The sequence below is a fragment of the Cololabis saira genome, chromosome 8, assembly GCF_033807715.1.
Source record: "Cololabis saira isolate AMF1-May2022 chromosome 8, fColSai1.1, whole genome shotgun sequence".
In the NCBI taxonomy this organism is placed as follows: Eukaryota; Metazoa; Chordata; class Actinopteri; order Beloniformes; family Belonidae; genus Cololabis; species Cololabis saira.
Genome location: NC_084594.1, coordinates 12,260,731 through 12,285,834, shown reverse-complemented (window position 1 = coordinate 12,285,834; position 25,104 = coordinate 12,260,731). Strand labels below are relative to the sequence as shown.

At 38.9% G+C, this 25,104-nt stretch overlaps 2 protein-coding genes across 2 annotated transcripts in view; both read right to left on the bottom strand.

The window, feature by feature from the left end:
- Positions 1–25,104, bottom strand: part of LOC133448345 (cadherin-22-like) — a 221,812-nt gene that overhangs the window by 179,474 nt on the left and 17,234 nt on the right. The gene's annotated exons all lie outside the window — the stretch shown is intronic.
- Positions 9,339–25,104, bottom strand: part of tox2 (TOX high mobility group box family member 2) — a 570,456-nt gene continuing 554,690 nt past the window's right edge. The window contains exon 11 of the transcript XR_009782963.1: positions 9,339–9,351. The gene's annotated coding sequence lies outside the window, so the exon portion shown is untranslated. The remainder of the gene's footprint in view (positions 9,352–25,104) is intronic.

The following is a 25,104-nucleotide window of genomic DNA, read 5'->3' as shown; positions in this document are numbered from 1 at the left end:
CTCTCAAAACTGAAGTTGTCAAGCCGCTTTAAAGAAAAGCAGCTTGGATCCTTCAAATAATTGCAGGCCTATCTCTTATCTTGTGAAAGCGGTTTTGATTCAGCTGAACAACTTTTTAAATGGCCTTTTAGACAGATTTCAGTCCAGCCTCAGACAGCAAAACAGCACTGGAAAAGGAGTGATTTAAAGTATTAAATTATAATGATCTTAACACTGACTAGGGTAAAACATTAGTTCTAAAGTTGTTGCAAAAGCATTCCAGATTGTGAACTTATTACCATGACTTGTGGAGTCCCTCTATGGTCAATTCTTGAACCATTGCTTTTCAAGCTTTACATGCTAGACAAAAACAATGTTGCATACCACAGCCTTTAGACTCACTCTGTCATAGCTTTCAGCAAGTGAATAGCTGGTTGTAATCAACAACCTTCTTCAACAAAATCAAGATAAAGCTGAAATAATTATATCTAGAAAGAAAAAGGAAAAAAATAATGTTTCTGCCCGGCTTTTTTCCAGCTTTGTTTTGAAGTTTTCATTGATTCAGACTGAGCTTTAGCATCCATGTCAAGGCTGAAACTAAATCAGCTTTTTATCACCTAAAAGAAATCTCTTTTCCAGAAAATATTTAGAGATGCCCATCCATGCCTTTATCTCCAGCAGACTTCTGCAGTGGTCTTTTGTCTGATCTTCCCAAAAGACTTGTTGAACACTTATATATACCGTTTATATATATTATATTTACCGATACTGGCTACCAGTGTTACAAATCGAGCAATAGAGGGACTGCGCATGACGTCACAGATGCGACTTCACAGCGGGTTACGCCCACTCAGTGGCAGAACGACTGAGTGGCAGAAAGACTGAGTGGCAGCGTAAACTTTCACTTTGAGCAACTCAAAAACATCTAAAATGGGAAAGAGCTGTTGTGCGATCGACTGTACTCATAGATCCCTAATTGTTGGCAAAAAAAAATTAAACAGAGTGAGGCAACTTCTTCCTTCTTATCTTTGCTAAGAATTGCATGCATAATATCTTTTAGCTGTGTTTGTCACCACAGGTGTTTTTCAACAGAGTCAACAGAATCACTCTTACGGCCGCAGAGACACCGTTGATGGAGTAGATTTGCACATTTTATCTGTCGTTTCCCAGCAGTGTACAGCTGTAACACATAAAGAACTAATGATTGTTTAGATATCAAGGAACCTTTTCTGGATTCTTTACAGGGAATACAACTATAAAACTAAATTAAAGCTGAAAGCAGCGATGAACGGGCCCTCGCGCGTGCAATTTTCACCACTAAAAGTCAAGTACTCAAAACCGAGTCAGATGACACCACCCACGACTCTCTATGTCAAACCATTCAAAAGTTATGGCAGAAAATAGGGACTATCAAATATCGACCAATCAGAAGAAGGGGCGGGGCTAATTTGCACCAATTATGTTCAAGGACTCAAAACCGAGTCCAATGACACCACCCACGACTCTTTATGTCAAACCATTCAGCCGCATTAACTGCCGAAGAAATGGCATAAATTGCGCCAAAATTACAAAATGTATTCAAAATGGCCGACTTCCTGTTCGGTTTCGGCCATGGTGACAAGAGACTTTTCTTTAAGTTGCGACATGATACAGGTGTGTACCAATTTTCGTGCATGTACGTAGAACCGTATTGTGGGGCTTGAGGCACAAAGTTTTCTAGGGGGCGCTGTTGAGCCATTTTGCCACGCCCATTAATGCAAACCATTAAATATCAAATTTTTCGCCAGGCCTGGCTTGCGTGCAAAATTTGGTGACTTTTGGGGCACGTTTGGGTTGACAAAAAGGCCCTCATTTCGTCGGAAGAAGGAAAAAATAAAACATTTCCTACAGATACAATAGGGCCTTCGTACGTCAGTTCTCGGGCCTTAACTAGTAATATTGGAACAACAACTTTGAACATTAACTTGTCAAAACTGTTGCAAATCATGCAATATTAAAACAAATACTTATAGACTTAACAAAGGCTTGATGCCATTTGGCAATCCTAACAGTTTTAAATAAAACACTGCTTTAAAATGTGAAAAACATGGAAAAGTAGCTTTCAAACCTATATCAATGCTTATAAAGTCTGACATTGTTGGTATAGACTAAGTTGAGCAGTGTTTCGTGCTGATGAGGAAACAATTATAGTTCCGTTCAGGGGCTGATGGCTTGGGAAAAAAAATGTCTTTAAAGCCTCTGCGGATGGCTATCGAACAGATGACATGCTAGAAATTGGCTTCCACTTTGATTGTCTGCAAGCTCCCGCTTTGCCTCTCTCTTTCAGTCTTTGTCTCTCTGTCTCCATAGCTGTCTATGTTTCTCTGCCTTCTTAAAATTGAAGACTGCAGAAAGAATGGCCCACAAACAGCTTTACAAAAATGGTGGAATGACAATGGGGTTGTTAAAACCACTTGGCCATCCTAATGCTCACCCTATCGACATTATTGATTTCCCTTTCTGCTAGCAACCCTTATAGCTCTGGGGAGGGAGACTATCAGCCTTGCCCTGAGATGATAGTCAGCAAAAATGTAATTTTGAGTCGATACATAGGGGGCGCCAGATGGCTCAGTTGGATGAGCAGGCATCCCATATACCCCACTCCCTGTTTCTTGTAACATTCCTCACCTTCAATAAAGGCCTCTTAAAATAATGATTGATTTAAAAAGTAGATAAATAGACCAAAATAAAACCTTATGCAGACATATACATACAAGTTCACCATAAACAAAACTGGTCAAATTCTCAAAAGGTGGCAGTGACCAACTTGAGTCTAAAATGTAAAGTCCTCCTGCAAACCAGAGATTTGGGAAGCTTTCAGAAAGTGCAGCAAGTAACTTTTAACTTATCTGCTTATCTTATTTCCCACTTTACTTTACAATTTTTAAACAAAACCAGTCTTTTTTCTTTGCCTGAACACAGATACACCCAATTAAGTGAGGAAATTAAATCCTTTTTCAATTGTCAGTGCTCACTGCTCTGATAGCTGCAACAAACAGAACCTGACAGTTTTGCAGCAACATCTATCAACAAATACAACCTTCCGGGGAAGCCTCTATTGGTTAGGACAACATGAAGAGATGTAGTTTCTGATAAGTACCACCTTCCAAGAAAACTAGGCTAGTTTATTATTTTTGACAGGACAGTGGACATCAGTTGTGGCAGCCAGACTGAAAATGCCAGCTGTCTTAAAGAGTGACAAAATCAATCAATCTGGCCTCTTTTGTACCTTTAGTACAGGAGTTGCTGCAGATCATTTCAATGCCTTCAGGCGAGGCAAGATCCGTAATATATTCCAATCGATGCCAATCGGAGCAGAAGGCCGTGACAACCCAAACAACTCCAAAATAATTTAACATGGGCCCAAATGCCAATTGATACCTTCTCAATCACACTCCATTGCACTCAAAAGCCAGATGTTAGTGGGTATTAAGATTTTTATTTTCACCAGTATACGGGCTGTATTTTCTCATGGCAGTGAGAGGCTCTGACCTTGTGTAATGTCCTCCATCTTACTGGCCACTCTGACAAATATGTCCACTTAATGAGAGAATGTCACTTGTTACCAAGTCACTTGAAGCACCATTAGCCACAACTTTGGTTTAGGCGACAGATTGTGTTGGCCCTATATTGAATACAACATTATACTTACTGCAGGGGGAAAGGGGCAAAAAAGGACTTTTCTACATGAAAACAGTCTTGTTAAATCAATATTCCAAGGGACAGATTCCTCCGTATGCACAACATATGTTTTTTTTCCAGATTCAGCAGAATAGAAAAAGGAAGTATGTGGATCATGAGGATTGCTATTCATTGAAATAAAGTTGGAAATGAGAAATAAAAATATCATCTATGCACTGACAACATACTGTGCCTGAGCTGAGCGGCAATCATTTTTAGAAGACTCAGAACAATGTCCAAAAGGCAAACAGTAATCGAACACATACTTGAGCACGAAATTATCCATTAAAAATTGTATATTTTTCTTAGGGACGCACGTTATAATTTTTAATCGCTTAATGTATTTTTTAATCTCTAACTTTACTTTTTCTGTTTGCAAATTGCCTTTATTATGAAATCTGTGTTTGTGCTTGAGTTGTGAGTGGAAAAGAATGGTCAACTTGAGGTGGACATTGATTGGCTGTCCCTGTGTTGGGGCTTGTTTAGCAAACGCTGCTAGGCTGTTGTTGTAGCTGGACAGACATGGGGAGGAACAGTAGGTAGCGGAGAAGAGAAGTGAAAACAGAGGAGCATGTGAAACTTGTCGGTCCAGTGAAAGGGGAATTTACATTTCTAAAATGCCCCGACGGCACCATTGATAAAGGTAGAGTGATGAGTTCTTTGTGGAAAAGAATTTGCTTACCAGCGAAGCAACTCAAGTTTAGCTACCACATAAACGTAAAGCACCCGGTCACAAGCGCAGACACAGCTAACATTAGCAGCAAAGAAAGCAATTTATGTAGCCACCGCAACGCTCTTTGCCAAACTAAACTCGAGCACCCCGCGCATGAGCACGTCGGCGACCGAGACGCTGGCGAATGTTCTTGCCAAAGTGGGTGTAAATGGCTCAGATTGCATCTGCAAGTCTTTTAAAAAGATAAATAAATTACATTTATAAAGCCACTTTTTTTTTGTTATAGGCTATATCTATATTTTGATCTGCCACAATAATATAATGAATTTAAAGGAAAAAAACTCTAGTTGAGGGTTTTTCTCAGCAATTTTTAGGTGAGATTAAAAAAGAGATTAATTTTAATTACAGATCTTAATCAATTAATCTCTCAATTTTTTTGTATCACTTGACAGCACTAATTTTTCTTTATTAAAATTATTTTCCAGTAGTCTGAAATGCTGGCCCTTCTCTCAGTCCTTATTGATTCAAATAATTAATTATCAAAAAATATATATTTTTAATCACCCAACTATTCACCATTGTAAACTGTAAATGTGAAACATGATGCGACCAAAGGTTAGCACAGAAATTTGCCCCTAAAGTAGTAATGTTGGATTGTTTTCATTCTCTGTAATTTTACATGCTCATTTATCATTAAATCATTTTAAATCTTGCACACACATTTGTCTGCAGGCTTACACTAACTTTTCTAAACTTAGTGTTTTTAAATGCTGAACTGGATTATCACATGAGATGTTATGGTGAGAATAGTTAGTCATTTCAGAGTTAGATAGGACTCGAATCAAGACCACAAGGCAAAACCTTACACAAAAAAAGGCAGGGGAAGAAAACTATCTTGAAATGACGCATCATGCTTTTCTGGAAACTGCTGTGGTAGTCACTTTTCTACTACCTTTTGATGATTTTTTTTTTTATTTTATTCTTTTTTTGTTTCTATTTTTTTTATATATTTATTTTGTTTTTGTAGAGGTGATTGGATACAGTCACAATATAGTACACTTATGGGATTATAACTAGTTTGTTGACAGATATTACTTCAACCAAAAAGATCATCATCTCGATATTATACGTCAAACTCTTGTGTTTTCTCTCTTAATTCTACAGTCTGGACACTGTGAAATGCAAGTGATTTTATCTGGGGCAATTACATACTTAATAAGAACATACCAACAGCCTCACGCTTGTAAACAAAATGATACTGTATGTGCAGGAAAATGCATCCGTGGTGAATACAGCCGGCAAGAATCCTGAATGGAGATCCTTCGCACAGTTAGCGGGTTGGCTGTGCTCTACAAGTAATTTCTGTGTTCTACTTTTTGTCGCCCAACAATCTGTTTCTGTCAATCTGTCTGGCAACAGGGGTTTGCTTTTCAGAAATGAAATAAAAATTATGCCCCAAAAAAAGTAATACAGCCACAACGATGACAGACAAAACAGAATCCATTTTCAAAGATGACCAATTCAACATCTGGAACTGCTGTACAGTCTCGTCAAGTAATCGCTATATTGGATGTTTCATGTCAACTAAAAGAAGCACAGACAAACAGCTTTGCAATGGACATTTGGCACATTATTCCTTATACTACCATAAAGAAATACTAAATGTACTTCTGCTTAAGGCTGAAATATGCTTCTGCGTCACACCAACGCAGAGCACACGCTGCAGCCGTGACGCCGTGCTGAACCCTTCTGACTTCTCCGTCTCTCCGTTTGGTCGCAGTACCCCCCGCGGCCACTAGTTAGCGATCTTTTTCTGAATGGTTTATCCGACTTTTTCCGGTCACAGTAAATCAAAGAAATAAGGACAACTATTGTGCAAAAAACAAAAACAAAAAAAATCACACATAAACGAAGAAAAGAGCCCTGGAAGTTCACTACTGATTCAAACCGGAAACCGGAAATGCTTCGCTTTCAAACGAACCAATCACAGCCCTCTCGGTCTGCATGTGCTCGGCGTCTCCTCGACGCGTAGTTACAATTTTCAGGAGGTGCACGTCAGAGACGGCGCAGGTGACGGCGTGTCCTCTGCGTCGATCCAAACCACACGCCGTAGGCACGGCGTCATTTTGACGCAGAACCATAACTGAGCCTTTACCATGCTCAACCACTGTGCTCAGCCACCATGGCTTTGGTCAAAGCTTGAATATTAATTTCCCCATGCGTCTGATATTATTGCTGCAGGATGGAGCTGCAAGATGTCTGGCTAACCACAACTGGCGGACATCAAAATGTTGCTCTGTCTGTCCTTCCAGTCAGACTTCACCGCACACAAAGAGCAGTAACAGAAAGCAGACGGGGACCCTGACTGCTTCAGTAAAGTGTCAAAGTGTTGACTCTGCAGGAGAAACTTTTCATGATATTAAACTGCATCTCACCAGAGCTGAGTCAAGAGGCTTTTATCTTTACAATGTGATAAGGAAAAGAATGGTAGACTTTTTTTCTCTTTTCTTTTACCTGAAACTAAGATTCTTTCCAGGCTTTCAAAAGAAAAAAAGCAGAGCTCTGATGGCCATTCATCGACCAGTCCAAATGGAATCATTGTTCCGAGACAAAAATCTGAAATGATTGTAGCTCCTGTGGTCACCACATTATGAAAACGATGAAAAGATGATATATGTATTGTAAGGGGTCTTTCAGATGTTCCTCCCAGTTCGACCATGTTCCAAGTGAATGCTACCCATTAGTGCACACACACCATGAATCTATAAAAAAAAAAAGAAAGTCAAACACCATCTCTGTTACTGTTTTTTGTTTTATCACACTGCACACGCAAATCAGTTTACTTTCTTACACACACAATAGACATGCTTCAAGTACTGTGATATAGGTTTGTGTTTTGAAAGATTGAATGAAAAGGTGCAGGACAAAGATAAAAACTGCTATTAAAGTAGAAATAACAACTAAAGAATGCTGGAGAATGAACTCAGTATAACCCAGTAATAATAAAACTGAAAACAAACACGATTGTCCATCTTTGGATCACTGGATTATTCTTCAAAAAGAACATAAATTTTAGTCCTTGAATGGCTTTTTCTCTCAACTTTTGAATACTATCTATTAGTTGGTTCGGATTCTGTAGTGGAAAATCAGACATAGAGCATAGAGCAGATAAGAGCATTTTTATAAAATTCAGACTCGTCCATGAAAATTGCATTTGTTGCACCGTTGTTGTGTCATCATATAATGTGATATGTAAAAATGGTTTTAGAATATGGAAAAATGTAAACATCTGCAGTAAACAATCCCAGCCTTCATTCCCTATGGGTAGGGAGCCCCATTAATAGCCATGACAAATGATGATGGAATCTGTACAGATTTTAATCTACATACTAAAACAAAACGAAATATAAAAAAAAGTCCTGCCAAAAGTTTTGGTGCAGCATATTCTTTCTACACAGAGATTCCAGGTCATTTTAGACTTATTTCTAAACCATTAAGAAATGTCTCTGCAGTAAAAAACTTCTTTTCATGTCTTCTTCTGTCATCATGAATACATTCACAGAATGGAGACTCTTTTTCTTCTCAAACGTTGTCCTTCCGTAGTTGTGCAAGACAAGTGCATCCTCCAATAACAAACACAGTCAATGAAAAGCATGGCATGAACCTTACTAAATCATTTCATGCCATTCTTTTCAACAACACCTTACCCAATCTTTGTTTTCTCAAAAAGTAAACTTCAGAGGCTGCTGGACTATTGTGTGGGGAGAAGAGCAGTAAATATAAAACATACTTGCGAAAGACGAAGACAGATAGAGGAGGGCGACAAACTGTCAACACAAAGAGGACTAGGTTGGATTCATTCATAAGACTACCCTGTATGTGTGGGGTGGGCTGCGTGGTGGTATTTTTTTGTTTTCTGCCTCTCTGTAGTGCAACACTGAAAAAGTGATGTGTCCCATGAGAGGTGACCTACTTATGTAATGTGATTCCCCTTTAACCTAGCTGTGAGCCATTCTCACCTGTCAGATCAGTGACGGAGTGTGTATTAATGTGTGGGTGCGTTTGAGTGTGAGGTGGCAATGGTTCATATGTTGGAGTGTACTGGTACGAATACCTATTTGTATGTTTGATGCATCAGCTTTGTATATCCACAAGTGGAGTTTTCAGTTGTTTTTTATACTTGAAGCAAAGCTATTTTTCTAAACTCCTGTCAACAGCCCTAAGATGTTCAAATGAGGCTTCGGCTCTTTATGTTTGGATGCTTTACTTTCTTTTGACGTAAATACACAGGCACAGACACACACACACACACACACACACACACACACACACACACACACACACACACACACACACACACACACACAAATGTAGAAGAAAATTTAAGAGTACAACTACTAGATACTGGGATGGATGGATGGATGGATGGATGGATGGATGGATGGATGTCTGTATGCCTGGGTCTGGAGCCCTCTGTTGTCAGACCCGCACGGGTGTCGCCTTGTCGGGGGGTTCCCTCTCTCCGGGCCCGTCTCCGCTTTCGTAGGGGCCGGGGGCACCTGCCTGCGTCGGCGGTCGGGGTGGCTCTGTCTCTCCGGGCAGGCTGGCCTCTCGCCGGGTGGGGGTCGTTGGCCTGGGGGGTGTGGGCCTCCTGGCCGCATGTTCGGCCCATGCCGGGTGGCTGGTGCTCGGCTGGGTCCCGGTCCACCGTGGGTTCCATGGCTGCTCCCTCCCGTGGTCATGGGGGCTCCGCCCGGGGTTTCCCTCTGTCGTTGCTGGCGGGGGGTTTCCTCCCGCCCCCTTTTCGCCCTCTGTGGGGTTGCTGGTGGCCTGGATTCCGGGTTCTTCCTTGTCGGCTTCTGGTCTCTCGAGTAGCGGGGTTGCACCCTCCCTCCTCCACTATAGTTACAGTTCAGGTAGAGCATCGTTTTGACTTTACACCCACACAGCTACACAGACATACACATCTGCTCACTCACCTACATACTCACTCTGCAGTTTTGGGCAACAGGTAATCGCAGTAGCCTAGCTTTGATTCAGTCTCAGGGACCTGAAATGGTTGCTGCTTATGTCTCTGCCTGTTCTCGTGTCTGTTTGTTTTTTTTCTCTTACAGATCTCCAAGGGCTGTGTGCTCGTTGTGCATTTCCCTGTGTTTTTCACGTTTCAGACTAGCAGCGGTGGGTGTACAGATATATACTGTACAGGCCTATAAAAGTTGAAGGACAAGTCCGAGGTTGACTGTTAGCTATAATCTAACAAGAAAACCTTCTTAGTTAGAGCAGCCAGGTTTCAAACTAGAGGGACTGCAGAGGAAATGTCAGTTTCACTCCACGATACAGAGCTCTGAGACATTACTTAATTTTGAATCTTTTACAGAAGGGACCCAAGTCAATTGTTGCTTTAATTTGAAACTCATTTTGACTTTGATGACACAGAACTATGATAAATTCAAATGGATATGTCGGTCCATAGAGTGACTGTTTTTAGGAAAATGGAACATCCACGCCTGAAGAAATTGGTTAAAGTGTGTGTAATGTCAGACTGTCCGAAATGTCTAAGAAGGTGAGACAGAGAAGTAAAACAGACACGGATGAAGATGTGTAAATTAAAGCTGTTGGATGACCACAAGAGACAGAACTCTAGAGCTGCAACTAATGACTATTTTGGCAGTCGATGTACCCATTAATTACTTTTAAGAGTGTTCGACTAATCAGTGATCATAATGTCTATTCTCTGACCGACAGGAAGCCATTGCAGGGACCTGAGGACTGGACTAATATTGTCATTTTTTCCTGGTTCTGTTCAGGACTCGAGCAACAGCATTCTGGAGGTACTGCAGCTGTCTTACAGCCCAGTGAGCAGGCTGTTACAGTAGTCTAACCTGCTGGAGAAAAACAGAGGAATTTATCTTTTTATGGTCACTATTCAGTTTAATTTTGGCAATGTTTTTTAAATGGTAAAAAGCTGCTGATTGTATTTATTTAAGGGGCCTGTTAAAGTTTAGATCTGAGTCCATCTTAAATTTCCTTCTGGATTAATAAAGTATCCATCTATCTAGTATTACTCCTAGATTTCTAACCTGACTATTGGGTTGTGGAGGGAGAGTGGCAAGCTAACTGATAAAACGTTCTCTTTGCTTCTGTAGACCACTGACAATCAGTACGGTTACATGCACATCTAAATCAAGCTATTGGCAACAATCTAGCTAAGGATTAAACTGGATTTTCCGAGAAATCCATGTATACATGCGGGAGAAGACACTCGATTATTGAGTGAGGTGCGTTTGACTCAGCGATGCTAGTTGGCGACACACATACTTTTGCATTGGTGTTCTTCCGGTTCCTTCTTTGTTGTTTGTCTTCTTTTCCTACTGTGTTGATATTCTGGTTTTCGCGGTGTTGTCACTTCTGGATGGGGGAGTCCCGGGGCCATCACTAGGTCGGCTAAGCGTGGGTTGCATATACATGCCGGAATAACTCGAATTAAGACCGCATTATCGGGCACTAAGAGCTCGATCTCAAGAGCTTCAGTTCGGTTTGACTACTGGCTAAGGTGTATACATGGCTTTTAAAAATTCGATATCGGTAGGATAAAGGCAACAAATTGACTTTCTGTCAGTGCATGTAAACGTACTGAATGATCACAAAAAAGGCACAAAAAACAACCAACTTTGGGGCCAAAAACAATTTCAAAGATTACAAAAAAACCACAGAGCAATGACACACAGTGTAGCCAAATTAGGATCTGCAAAAAGACACAGATGATCTTCTGCAAGTTGGCCAAACACAAACAGTATCTAGTTTGTGGTGGTTTTTAGGTCCTTATCAATCGGAGTCTTTCTCAACAGAAGGAAAAAGTGAAAGGCCCATTATTTTATAATCCATCAATGCTAATATAGTATTGTATGTAAACTCTACACTATCTAAGATAATTGTCTGTACAATTACAAAGCGGTGAGCATAACATGTGAAATGTGGAGGTTCATTGTCAAGCACTTTAACAGGGACTGTGGTTCAACGCTACTGTCATCTGATTGGAAGAGAGAGACCCCCAACCCCCATGCTCCCCACCTGACCTGCTACAGGAAAGGATCATTTATGACACTGACCTTCAAACCTTCACTTTTTACATGGCTGCACAAAGTGCACATTATGTCTGCATCCGGTAAGGGGCAATGGTCATGAATTATATTATGTAGAATCTGAATAAACTGCTTTATTCCTGATCATTATAAATACCACTATGTTTTTAAATACCAAATTATAATAGGCACATTTTTTGTGCAGAACTTACAGTACAAAAGTAGGGTGAGGAAAATTCAGCTTTTGCAGGTGGTTGCTTTAAAACTGACAACATCGCTGACACAGATCGTGTAATGACAAACCATTTAATATCCATGAATGCTATTAAAGATAAATACAGCACATTTTTGTCCTCCAAATCTACATAATTATTATGAGGGAAGACCTCATAAATGAGCTTGTGAATAAGCCTTTATTACTAAAACATGCTTCAAGAAAAACAAAAAACTACCTTTACTGTCCATCACATGTGCAATATACAGGCTATAAAGAAACATGTTTTCTTAAATTTTTGACAAAAACTTTACAAAAATGAAAACACAATAACCTTTAAAAATGTATAATCCAGTTACAAAATAATAGGGGGTTGGAAATGAGGGAATGGTTTATTCTAGAGCTTATTATATAAACTTATTCATACTATTCCCTTGAATGTGTCATGCATTTGCAAATATATTTTTTAAATTATTTACATCATTATTTTTGTTCAAAGGCCGGAACTAAATGTGTCTTTTTTTTTTGTACCTCAAGCCATTACTGTCTGTGTCATTTGAAAGCACCAGAAGAAAACAATCTGAAGGTTATACAGCTATTCAAAACACTACATCTTCAGACACCAATAAATACTGCACTCCGTTGGGGTCATTTGTCAAGAGCAGTTGTGGAGTAACACAAAAAACAGGCATAAATTTATGAAAATTAATCACATGAGTATTGAAAATGTAGGTTTTTTTGTAAATGGAAACAGATGCATGAAGAAATTTGTGTAAGTGTGAACATATCTGTGTCTACACTGACACACAGTTTAGTGTTGTGTACTATACACACAAAAACAGTGTGGGAATGCACAGTGATTTAGATCCATAGTGTATTTGGAAGTAAGGAACATGGTTTTATTGTCAGTCTGACACTGTAAGCTGCTCTAATCATGAAGCAAGCCTACAACCCTGCATCCAGGGAAAATAACCCTCCATCCTCTTCCCTTTGCCTTGCCTCGTCTTGCTTGTTAAAGCCCAAATCTCCCCCCGCCTTTTTCTTTTCAGGCTTGGCCAAGAGAATGTTTAGAAAACAGTGTGTAGAGTGTTCTGTTATCCCTACATACCGCCTTGTGGGTCTGAAGATGCGTAATTTTCTCACAACAAGGGTTCCCATGATAGCTCTCTGCTTTGAGTAGCTATTAATGCCCTTTCTTGCTCAGTGGTTTGTCAAACGCATTAATCTGAGGACTGGCAATGGAGGGAGAAGGCATGTAATGCAAGCTAAAAAAAGGGGAGGAAAGGAGACAAAATAAACAAAAGATCTAGCTACCACCATTGTAATATCTTGATCTGTCTGCTCTTGAAATTGCTAGAATATTATGTTCCTTGGTTCTTTGTAAAGTATTTTTCCCTTATTATGCGAAACAATCTGTGTTTAAAAAAAAGAATCTGTTCTATTATTTTTATATTTGTCTAGTACGCCATTCGTCTTTATAGAGTTTTTCACAGCCTGTTGCATTGAAGTTGATGTTGCAAAGAGTATGAAAGCCCTTCAAGTTAAATTCAAAGGCACATTCCTTGCCTGTGACTTGTTTAAGCTCAACACTGCTGCATGGTCAACAACATATGAAATATTTATTAGGACTAACATAGCTAATGCAGTAATAACTTCAAAGTGACACTGAACACTGGATGAAACAAGTATTAAAGAATTTCCCGGGATAAATAAAGTATATTCAATTCAATTCAATACTACTGACTGAAAAAAAGTAAAGTTGGGGTGCAACAACTCTGCCTTGCAAATATACAGCATAAACAAACTGTAAAAACAAGCACACTGTTAATTTTTGATTACCATCTATGTTTTCTTGACTGATTGCAGTATCCGGTTATGTGTCAACAACTTTATTCTCTAATTAGTAAATTTGAGAAATCTTTAGATTAGGACTGCTTACAGGATCAAAGAAAATGATTCAGATTACATTTTGCATTTAGAACAGGAAAATGGCTGCCCATGGGATGTGTTGAGCGAAGGAGATAAACATGCAACCCAAGAACTCAACATTCATCTCTATGAATAATTAGAAAAGACTTCAGGGGCTTTTTGTCTACAAGAAATGAGTAAAGGAACTCGATTCATTAGTTTCATTAGTGCCTTTTTGTGTGTGTGTGCGTGTGTGTGTGTGTGTGTGTGTGTGTGTGTGTGTGTGTGTGTGTGTGTATACTGTGTATATATATATATATATATATATATATATATATATATATATATATATATATATATATATATATATTCCACAGATTTTATATAATTGCTGGAGAACAACCAAACAAGCACAAACAAAGCAATAAATTCTTAAATGTTTCCACATTTTTTTTCTTTTAGTTCATAAACATTAAGAGCAGAGGATTAATTCAGAGAAGATGACTTCTCTAGTGATTTACAACTCACTCTTTCATCAAACTCGTGAGCCTTTTTACCAAATATGAATATTGTGCATATCTTTTTTAGAACATTAAATATGCACATGGATATTTAATGTGATACATGTTCAAAAGAATAATTCTTCAAGTATGATTTAGTGTCAAATCCTCATGAAAGGTATCAAAGACTTTGTATGATTTAAACTTAATTGATTGTAGGCATAGAAAGCAGCCTCTTGATGCTCATTTAGTGCTGAGCTTTATTAGCTGTTTTCGCCAGTCTGGCCCAAGCCTGGATACCAACTGTAAAGAACAGACTTATCAGATGATGATGATATTTCGGGTTTCTCAAAGCACCATTTTTGGACACGCATGGTTTTCTGCGCAATTAATAGTAACTTTTGGCAATCCATCTCACAATAAAATGTATTTCATTCTGTATTTCAACACCAAATGATAATGTTTTTTTCTTAAAGCAGCACTATGTAACTTTTCCACCTTAATATCATATTTCCAGAGTCATTGTGATGGTACATCAACTTACAACAGGTTTAATGACACCTCTGTCATGGTCTGAGTCTGTATCGCCTTCACTGGCACTACTGTATGTAACTTTGAGGAGCATGGTAGGAACCCTTCCACACTAAAAAACTACACATTTTTACGGCTTTGACTGCTTTACGGCATAAAACCAAGTTGAACTTAATGATTTTCAACATCGTCATATTATATTGTTTAGCCAAAAATAGATAAAATTACCTCTTCGCTATCCATCCTGCAAACGACCACTGAAAACAGAAAAGTAGCTTTGAAAGTCCGTCCCGTTCATTCACTATCAAAACGCACGTGACAGGGACAGGAGTTTTCCGGCAGTACGCGCTGGTGCTCATGGGAAATGTAGTGTTCTTTCTGGTAAAGCACTACCGCTTTTGTCCAAAGGAGCCGCCAAACTCAACAAAAGCTGACAGTTACATTGTGCTGCTTTAATACAGATATATTATGCATTTTTTTCAAAAGTTGATACAATTTCCTGAGGACTTCGAGAAATGTTTGTAACATGATACATTCAGAATACTAAAATAAATCTCCATTGTTTCTTCACAGTTTTTATAGCTGCCAATTTTAGGGGTTTTAGTCAGCTATTGTACCTGACTCCACCCCTTTCCTCTGCAGGGTGTGCATCTTTTGAAAGGAGTGTCTGTGGTACCCACATCAGTGTATCAGAACAGAATGCATGATGTGAAGTTGGGTGGTATAATTGTACTCAGAGCTGGATCTGTGATGTCACAGAGCTTTGCAGATCTGAATGGCTATGAGTCACATATTTCCCGTTTCAAACAGGCCAAAAAAGAAGCACTGTTTTGTCGGATATACTGATATAGTAGTCACTTCATACAGCTCTCAACCACAGATTAAGTATGAGTTCATAATACCCCAATTTTAATTTCCCCAAGCACTCTTAATACCAAACCTTAACCAAGTGCTTTTACTGCTTTACGAAGCAGTACAGTTGTAGATCAAAGTAATTAAAGTAAATGCAGACTGAATGATTAGAAGGAAATGAGTCCCCTGACCGGGACGTGGGTGACTACTCGCATCTTCCCCTCCACTCTCCTCTCATATACTCTGTGTAAGGAGATTGGAGATTGGTTGATCTTTGAGTACTGCAGAATTACATCTTCCTGTCACTATTTACAATTGGTGCAGCTCGTGCACCACTTGAGGCCACAGAGAGATAACTGGCACCATGCAGCCGTGGAGTAGTCCCCTGCTATTTCCTGTTGCTCCCTGCCAACAAGTCATGGTAAAAGGCTAACCAGTTCTTTGAAGACTGAAGAGAGAGACTCTTCACCAAGCATCAGCATGAGTTCTGAAAGAGACAGGTTAATTAGGAGTATTTAGGTAAACACTGGTAAAGGTCAGCCCTGGGAAGCCTGATATACACTGATCAGTCATAACATTATAAGCACTGATTATAAGCACGATTCAGTGAAAGGAGTGAACTGAACGAACTGCTGGGTAAAGCTCAATTCTGTAGCTTAGAAATCTAGACATACAACCAGAGTTGGGTAGTAACGAGTTACATTTACTCCGTTACATTTACTTGAGTAAGTTTTGGGAAATGTTGTACTTTTAGGAGTAGTTTTGAATCACTATACTTTTTACTTTTACTTGAGTAGATTTGTGAAGAAGAAACTGTTACTCTTACTCCGCTACATTAGGCTACGTTGAACTGTTACTTTTCTTTTATCCCTTTTATCCGCGTACGCGTCAATCTCATGACATCACTGGGTGATTCTTTGGGAAAAATGTTTGTTTTTGCATGTTTTGTCACATTTACACAGACTTAAACACACACACACAGAGTTTCTATGAGTTCATGGGCTTGTTCTAGTTCTGCCTGGTTAAAAAAGAAAAGTACAAAGGCTTGACATTTTGTGCTACTTGTGCTTAATTTATTTTTTTATTCTGTTATTTTATTTATTTTATTATTTATTAAAGTACTTGAATTTACTTTAAGATTATTTTAATTTAAGCTATTTTTTATTAATTTTAATACATTTTATTATTTTATTGATTTAATGTGCCTGAAGATGATTATTTTGTACTTTTGTCTGTTTGAATGGTTGTGTTAAAAAAATAAATCAGACGTTACTCAACACTTACTCAGTACTTGAGTAGTTTTTTCACCAAGTACTTTTTTACTTTTACTCAAGTAATTATTTGGATGACTACTTTTTACTTCTACTTGAGTCATATTATTCTGAAGTAACAGTACTTTTACTTGAGTACAATTTTTGGCTACTCTACCCAGCTCTGCATACAACTAACAAATGTATATTGGTATAAGTATGTCCAGCGACCATCCGTTGGAGCTCATTAAATATGCCAAATACTTTTGAATAGCCAATCAAATCAGTCCATCTTTGCAGAGCGAGACTCCAGGCGGATTTAACACGACGACGATGGAGTGGCGACATGATCTGGATGTAATGTGTAGATGGATGCAGATGAGGATTAACGACCATTCAAATTGGCTTCGGCATCTACAGTTATAGATTCTGACTTTCTTAGAAAATTAAACAGAAGACAGCACTCAAATCATTCTTTTGCAAGGTTAATGTATTTACTGTTTGTCAACAGGCTACGACAAATGTTTAATTTACTCCTCTAACACACTCTTCGGTGGACTCGTTGTTTGTCACTCTGAATATGTCACCTTGTCCTTGCTCTGACTAGTCGTGGCGCTAGCCAACTGTGTGCAAAGGGAATTTGATAAGCTACCTTTGGTGCCAGCATGCCCCTTGGCCCTATGGGTCGTTTCAGACTCTACATCTTTCTAGATGTGGGTCTCATCCATCAGGTCATAAATCCTGGCACGCATATGAAGGTTCTTGTCACCTCCTCCCAAAAACCTACACTTCTACTTTTTAGACAGGCGAAGGTGGTTTGATACATTCTCCTTTATTCTCATCTTCTCTGCTCTTATTTGTTTGTCTATTTTCTATCCTTTTCTCATAATCTGTCTCAGTTTTCTCCTTGATTTACTCTCTTCTTTTCATCAGTCCTCATCTGTCCTTTGTCTTCTTTCTCTCCTACTTCCTCCTATTTCAATGCACCCAACTCTCCTTTTAGTGTGTTCCCCTTGTCCTCCCATGTATTTTACAGTCATTGAAATTTGTAAAGAAGTCATTAAATAGATGGGAAATTCATGAATTCATTTTAGAAAAAAGGTAAAAATACTGTGTTTGTTTTTTTGACACTTTTTTCGACATCTTCCAGACCACTGACCCTTCCGACAGCACATGTCAATCTTTTTGTAGACTCTCATCTTGGGAGATAATTCTTCTATTTTCTCCCAGACATGCTGTGTATGTTTTTGTTTGCTCTATCTTGATTCTGTCTTGAATATATGAACTGGCTACCTTTTTTCCAGGCCATTTTCAGACTCATTTATACTCTTCGTCTGGAACACTCCAAGATAATTAAAGGTTTTATTGTTTTTACTTTCTGTTTGAAGGAGCTTAACATTAATATCAAACTATTTCATGAAATATTAGATAGGATACCAACTTCAAATCTACAGTGCATTAACAAGCTGAATGCGTTAAGTCACACATACCAATGATTCGGGATCCAAACCGGACAATTAATGTGAGACTTGATCACAATCTTTGGTATTTCAGTTTGAATTTTCCGTGATCTCCTGTCTCTCGGTATTTCGATCCCGTCCCCATTCATCACACATAAACTTCTGCGCGTGTGTGTGTAGCCCGACCACAGATGGTAACGGCAACAGTGTCACGGACAGAGGTGTCAAGTAACGAAGTACAAATACTTTGTTACCTTACTTAAGTAGAAAGTTTGGTTATCTATACTTCACTGGAGTAATTATTTTTCAGACAACTTTTTACTTTTACTCCTTACATTTTCACGCAATTATCTGTACTTTTTACTCCTTACATTTTAAAAACAGCCTCGTTACTCTATTTCATTTCGGCCTTAAAAAAAAAACTATCCAGTTAAATTGCTCCATCCGGATAGAGTGAATTTGGTTGTGGTTGTTTCAGATGTTCTTGTCCAGTTTTGTTCTTACATCCGTTCCCTCAGATTCCTGCAACTAAACTTGGATGTACATTCCAATAAAGGTTAGGATAAATGATAACATGCCTCTGAAGTTTGACTTTTTGCACCATTACAATACTTATAGGCAACTAGTCATCATATCTTCTGCTCTCTGAAACACATGTTAATGCTCAATAGTACACATATATGGTTCTTTAATATATTTGCATTATACTAAGATGCATTCATTTTCAATGGCTTTTGTCCTTAATGGCTTTTTTCCCCCTTACATTACTTTTACTTTTATACTTTAAGTAGTTTTGAAACCAGTAATTTTATACTTTTACTTGAGTAAAAAACTTGAGTTGATACTTCAACTTCTACAGGAGTATTTTTAAACTCTAGTATCTATACTTCTACCCGAGTAATGAATGTGAATACTTTTGACACCTCTGGTCACAGAGCCGCCAAATACAAGGTATCTTGGTGCAAATTAAGTTTCTATATCGACAGTCTTAACTGTTGTCAAACTCAAAAATGACAGCTACCTTAATTTTTGGAACACTAATTCACATTAAGACAAGGCTGTAGATCCCTGATTTGAATAAACTTTAAACATTCACTGTAAACATCCACTTTACACATTTGTAAATGAAAGCAAAACCACCACAGTGAAATAAAAGCGATAAATGTAACATTTCTACCAGTGTTTTTGTGTTCTTATTTTACCCAGTGGACTAAGCAGAGTAGAGTAATAAGGGCTCAGCCGTACCCCTACTCCTCACCAACCGCGTCACCCCCACCTTTACCGGGACCTCACATTTCCCAGGAGGCATTACACTTACTGGCCTTGTTTGATTTAGGAAGGTCGGGTGTCAGTGTTCACTACAAGCCCATGGTGAACCATGAATAATGGATCTGCCACAGGTCTGGGTCTCACTGGGACTCCCAGCTGCCCCCTTCCTTCACTACTGCTGTGACTGGAATAGTCAATGTCCCATTAACAACCAATGATTCATAAAGGTTCCCACTGCCAGGGCACAAGACACAGGAAACATGCAAGAGATGTGGTGGGGGGAGGGGGGAGTAACTAAAGACTTACTCACTTCTCTTCACATATTTCGATGTATTTACATTCAAACAGCAATATTTCTTCTTTTTTTAAAGAGGAAAAGGGGGGGGGGCAGAAAAAAAATATGCATGGCAAACATCTGGGCTTCAAAGAATAACCAAGGCAAGAGCCAACAGTTGGTATGCCAATTTGCAGGGTAAGTTTTAGAAGCTTTTTTGATGTTGAATCCTTATGATGTTCTGGATATAATGAAAAAGCAGTTGCATGAAGAATTTAACATCATCCACTGTTATTCAGGTCACTATATTTAAGTCCTGACTTCTGCTTCTAAAGCTCCTTGGGTGTGCATATATGGCTTTTTTGTTCAACACATTTATGAACTATAAGGAATAAACTGTAAAGGAGCTACATTTACAGTGTAATTGTTTGAATTTAAAGACAGGTGTTAATGTCGCTGCTGAAGAGAAATGAACCAGTACACTGTCTTGCAATTTTGTTTACAACACGTATGTTTACTTTTCTTCCGCCTAGCCTCTTAAGCCTCCCCTTGGTGCTATCTTGGCAACACTACAAAAGCTTCTCCTTGGCATAAAATCTATTTTAAAAGCAAGTAAGAGATTTCTAAGTGTTTTCTGCTTTACGTAGCCAGTCAGTGGGAGCGCTGCTGCCGTGTACATGAAACAGAATATTGGTGTCATTTACAGAGATACTGCACTGCATTTCTATTTTAATTAACATTCAGTTCTAAGATACTTTTATACAAAGTGAAGAATACAAAGATGCTCGAGGACACTTTTTGTCAAATTGCACTGCATAGTTCAAGTGACCAGATTACAATGTTTTCCCCTCACATGCCACAGGATGGACAAGTCGAGTGGACGTGTAACCACCAAAAAAAGTGCATGGATCAGGATGATCTTAAAACCGGTTTCTGGACACACTCTTAGTGGGAAATAGACTTAAAGGGGACTTATTATGGCATCTTATACCTATTTTAACAGGCCTTGAATGCCTTTTAAAAACAAGCTTTTGATTGTTTTTGCTAAATAAATTAGAAATTCAGCCTCTGAGCCATGTCTTTATCTTCCCATTCTCTAACTCCATTATCTATGCAGGATTCTGAGTGGGCGGGGCTATGATAATGAGGCTCTGTGCTGATTGGCTGCCTGAATGACGCGATAAACCGCTATGAAAAAATGGCGGAAGCTCCGGCCGGCGGAGTTAGTTGTGGGCGTGGTTTCACGCATCGGAGGCCAACCAATGTAAATCGCGCCACATCAGACTGGACGAGTCATCCGGGCGGCTGTACAGACACTGCAGAATTTGGTTGCTTTCCTCCTTCTCTGAGTTGGCAGGCTGAGGGGAGACCACTTTATATATGTTAAAGCAAGAGAAAACGTGTTTTTCATAATAGGTCCCCTTTAACATGACTCAAATACATTTAATGCATTTATGGGTGCCATCTGAGCAGCTCGCTGCATACATCTGTGATAATGTGACTTTTTTCTCCAATATACTTAATCTTTATAAACTTCTTAAAATGCTTGGCTTGGTCTTTCACAACTTCAAGAATAATCAGGAGGAATTTCTGTCAAACATTGGACTTTAAGGCTTTTGGCTTACCGTTTTTCAGGTGATAGGCCATGTTTGATGTGTAGCTGTGATATCCAAACTGTTGCTTACAAAGTTTGCATTCAACTTTTTTTTTCATATTTCTATTTTTGTGAAATTCTGCTATACTGCAGATATCTTTGACATGACAGAGTTCAACAAATCACCAGACCTTGGCCTTCTACTTTACAACCTATCCGTCTCTAGTCAGTCGGTTGGGCTAATCCAAAATAGCAAAAACAAGGGGGTGTCCAAAGATAAATAGACCTGTGAAAGAGATGTGCTCTGAAAACATCCCCTTTAGAACTTCCCCCCTGATGAAATTAAATTAAATTAAATTGAAGAATGGAGCAATCAGAATTTTAGTCAAGCCAGGCCGCATCGATTTAATAAATCGACCAGTGGATTGGGAGATTATAACCCTACTGTGTTTGAACACTTTTTTGATATTCAGAATATGTTCCAAACACTTTTTTATGTATTAATTGAAAAGGTGTGGATATAGGTGGATTTTTAATTGCTTTGCAGAACAAAATGATACCAATAAAACTACAGCACAGCCATCTTGCTTAATTTACGCCAAGAAATATCAAAGGGTTTTAACAGTATGTCAACGACTTGCATCGTATAGCAGTAGCACCTTATACTCTGAATTTTGCAACAGAGTCAGCATGAACAATCTTATCATAGACAGGAATGTTTACAAAGATGGTTTAAAACACTCCTCTGTTGACCTGCAGAAGAAATACCAGCCTGCTATATGAGGTGACATTTACTGCGCGCTCTCCTTTGTCATTTCCCCACAAATTCCAGTCGTCTCCTTTTGATCAGACCCTCCTCCTCACTTTTGCCACTTCCACCTCTTAGATGTAGAAACATGACCAGAATGAACCATCACAACACTACTCCCTACTTACTTCTCTCCATTGCTGGAAAAATGAAAGAACAGAAAATCATATTATATTTCCCAATAGTTGGGATGAGATTAGCCACCTGTTGTGGCGAGTGATGCAGACATGGAGATAGATATGCAGACAGACTTGGTGACTTGTTTGCCTCCCTAATAAGATCCTGGTTTCAGCTCATTTAGTTAGGATGCAAGTTTAGACATGCGTGGCAGAAGAGCACACCATGTTGGAAAGGATCATACTGTTTATCCCACTGATACACCCACACGCACACACATGCCACATAAACAGGTCTCAGAGTCTGGCTGAGGTGTATCAGTGCATCATTATACGACCACTAGTATTGTACAAAATGTCTCCACAATACTCTGAGGATTATTTTGACAGCAAAACGTAGCAGTATATTAAAAGGATGATGACGAGTACATAGGCTATGTGCTAATGAGATTGACATTATGGACATCAAAACCTTCCGACTGCAGGCACATAAACATGAGCACATCCAAAGCTGAGAATCCATGACTGAAACTTAATCTAAAGAACACTATGTCAGATAATTCCTTCTAAGTACGTGTAGTGGACGCAGAGCATGGACATATGTTAGGGCAGAAACCATAAGAACAACATGCAAGGCCTTTTTTTTTTCCTTTTTTCCCAGAAGAATTACACATTCAGAGATTGTGTATAATACCATTTCACTAGACAAACTACACACACACACACACACACACACACACACACACACACACACACACACACACACACACACACACACACACACGCGCCTGTGCCTAAAAAAAAAAGTGATGGATTTACACGCTCTGGGAAGTATGACCTTTTATCTTCTCTACCAGAGACTGGAAAGGCCATCCAGACTAAAGATGGACTGAGGATAAGACCGATGACAAAATCTTTTTTACAGATATTTGTTTCGATGAAGGGTAAGGTAATCTATGCAAGGCACAGACGACTGTCAATTTGAAGTTTCCTCTCCCGCCTCCCTGGGCAGCAATAACACGATAAAACCCATCAAATTTTTTTGTTTGTTTGTTTTGTTTTTTGTTATTCCTTTTATTTCATTGTTACAACTCTGACTACAATGAGTGAAATCCTACGAGCACAGCCTGATTGTGCCTTCTTCTGGTTCTGGATGCTTTTTCCTGTCACTGAAGAAAAGCAGATGCTCAGAGCTTATTCCGTCTATTTTTATTTATACATCTGAGCCCGTTTTCCTTTCAATCTCAATTTTTTTTTATCGGCATATACTACCATCAAGTCTTTTTTAAAGTCTTGTCTCATCTAGTAGTTTTGTTAGTTCATGTTTTTTAGAACATGTTTTTCTTTTTTAGTCAACAGCTAGAGTAACCAGTTAGGGGAAAGACAGAAGGAAGGAAAGATACACAGCTCTTTTGCATCTGGATTGGATGGCCAGTATTTGGCACGTCCCCCTACTGAGTCACCAGCGGAAGGTCCTGTGCAATTTTATGGGCAGATTGACCATCCAGGAGCTGGAAGAAACTACCTCAGTTTGATGATCTCCATTAGGGTTATCTCTGCTTATCTGGCATTGTAATTATTGTAATGCAATATGAACTTCTACATATGCAAGTAGGAGGGAAAAAAATGAGAAAGTCATACAGCTGGAACCGTTCTGTCAAATCATATTACTACCTGATGATACCGCCATGCAAGAATATGGCAGATAAAAGGCCAAGAATATACTCACTGACTTTAGAGTTCTGAGGTAAGATGCTGTTCAAAGAAAATACAGGCTTTTAAGTTCATATAAATCTGAGAGAATTTAAAATTCTGTCGATTCAAAGAGGGAGGCATCATTTCTAATTCAACAAAGAGTGCAGGACAAGATTGAGTAAGGACATGTGTTAACTGTACCACACCTTCAGAGCACAAGACAAATGTTTGCATGATCCTTTCACAGCATGAACCTAATAAATACCTTATGGACACAATATCAATTTTATCATCAAAAGCACTTGAAAACTTGGACTTCAACATTGAAAATGTTAGCTTTCAACTCTGCCGTTACTGTTTCAGCTCTACGTACTGTTTGCCTTCTCTGTTTTGGTTACAGAACGTTGGAATGAAGCACACGTTGCATCTGAATTTGAATATTTTCCAATCCTGTGACTTCTTTGGTAAGATGAAGGCTTTTCTCACAGACAGACTTTGTAAAAATTGAAAATATTGACTCAAATCAGTACAAATTGTGGTGTGACAATGGTGGTCATTAAGCCACTGACAAACAATGAAGGTGGAGGTTGACCAATGAATGAAAGACGGCACTCAAAGAAAACACTGACTGGATGAATAACATGCTCAAGGGTTTGTTAAAAATCTCAGCTTTGCTTTTCTGCCTGATGCATCCTAATTGGATGCATAAGAAAGCTGCCTGAGAAAGTGGGATACCATGATGAACTACAACCTGTCATGTGAAATGAAGGCTAGACATTTTATGTTTCAGTCGCAAATGTCCTTATCAATACAAGCTGAAGCAGCTCCAAGTATAATTGTCCTTTTTATCTGTTCTATTACAGGCTTTCTAGAAGCATCAAGCTATGATAATAAATAAGCCCAGGTATAGAGGAGTTACAGTGCAATAGCCCATCTCACATGATAGATCTCTAATAAACAGTGCATCCCTCACAAAAAAAGAATTACGCTTTCTATTTCATTGCCTTCTACAGTGTAACATCTCCCACACCAAAGCAATTACCAGAAGAGCTATTACACACCTCTGCCAAAGACATCATTTAAAAGTTATTGTTTAAAATGGGTTCAACTTCTTTATTCATTCATTCATAAGCAAAAAAAAAAAGGTCATCATTTGATTCGAGTCACAAGCCGACTAGT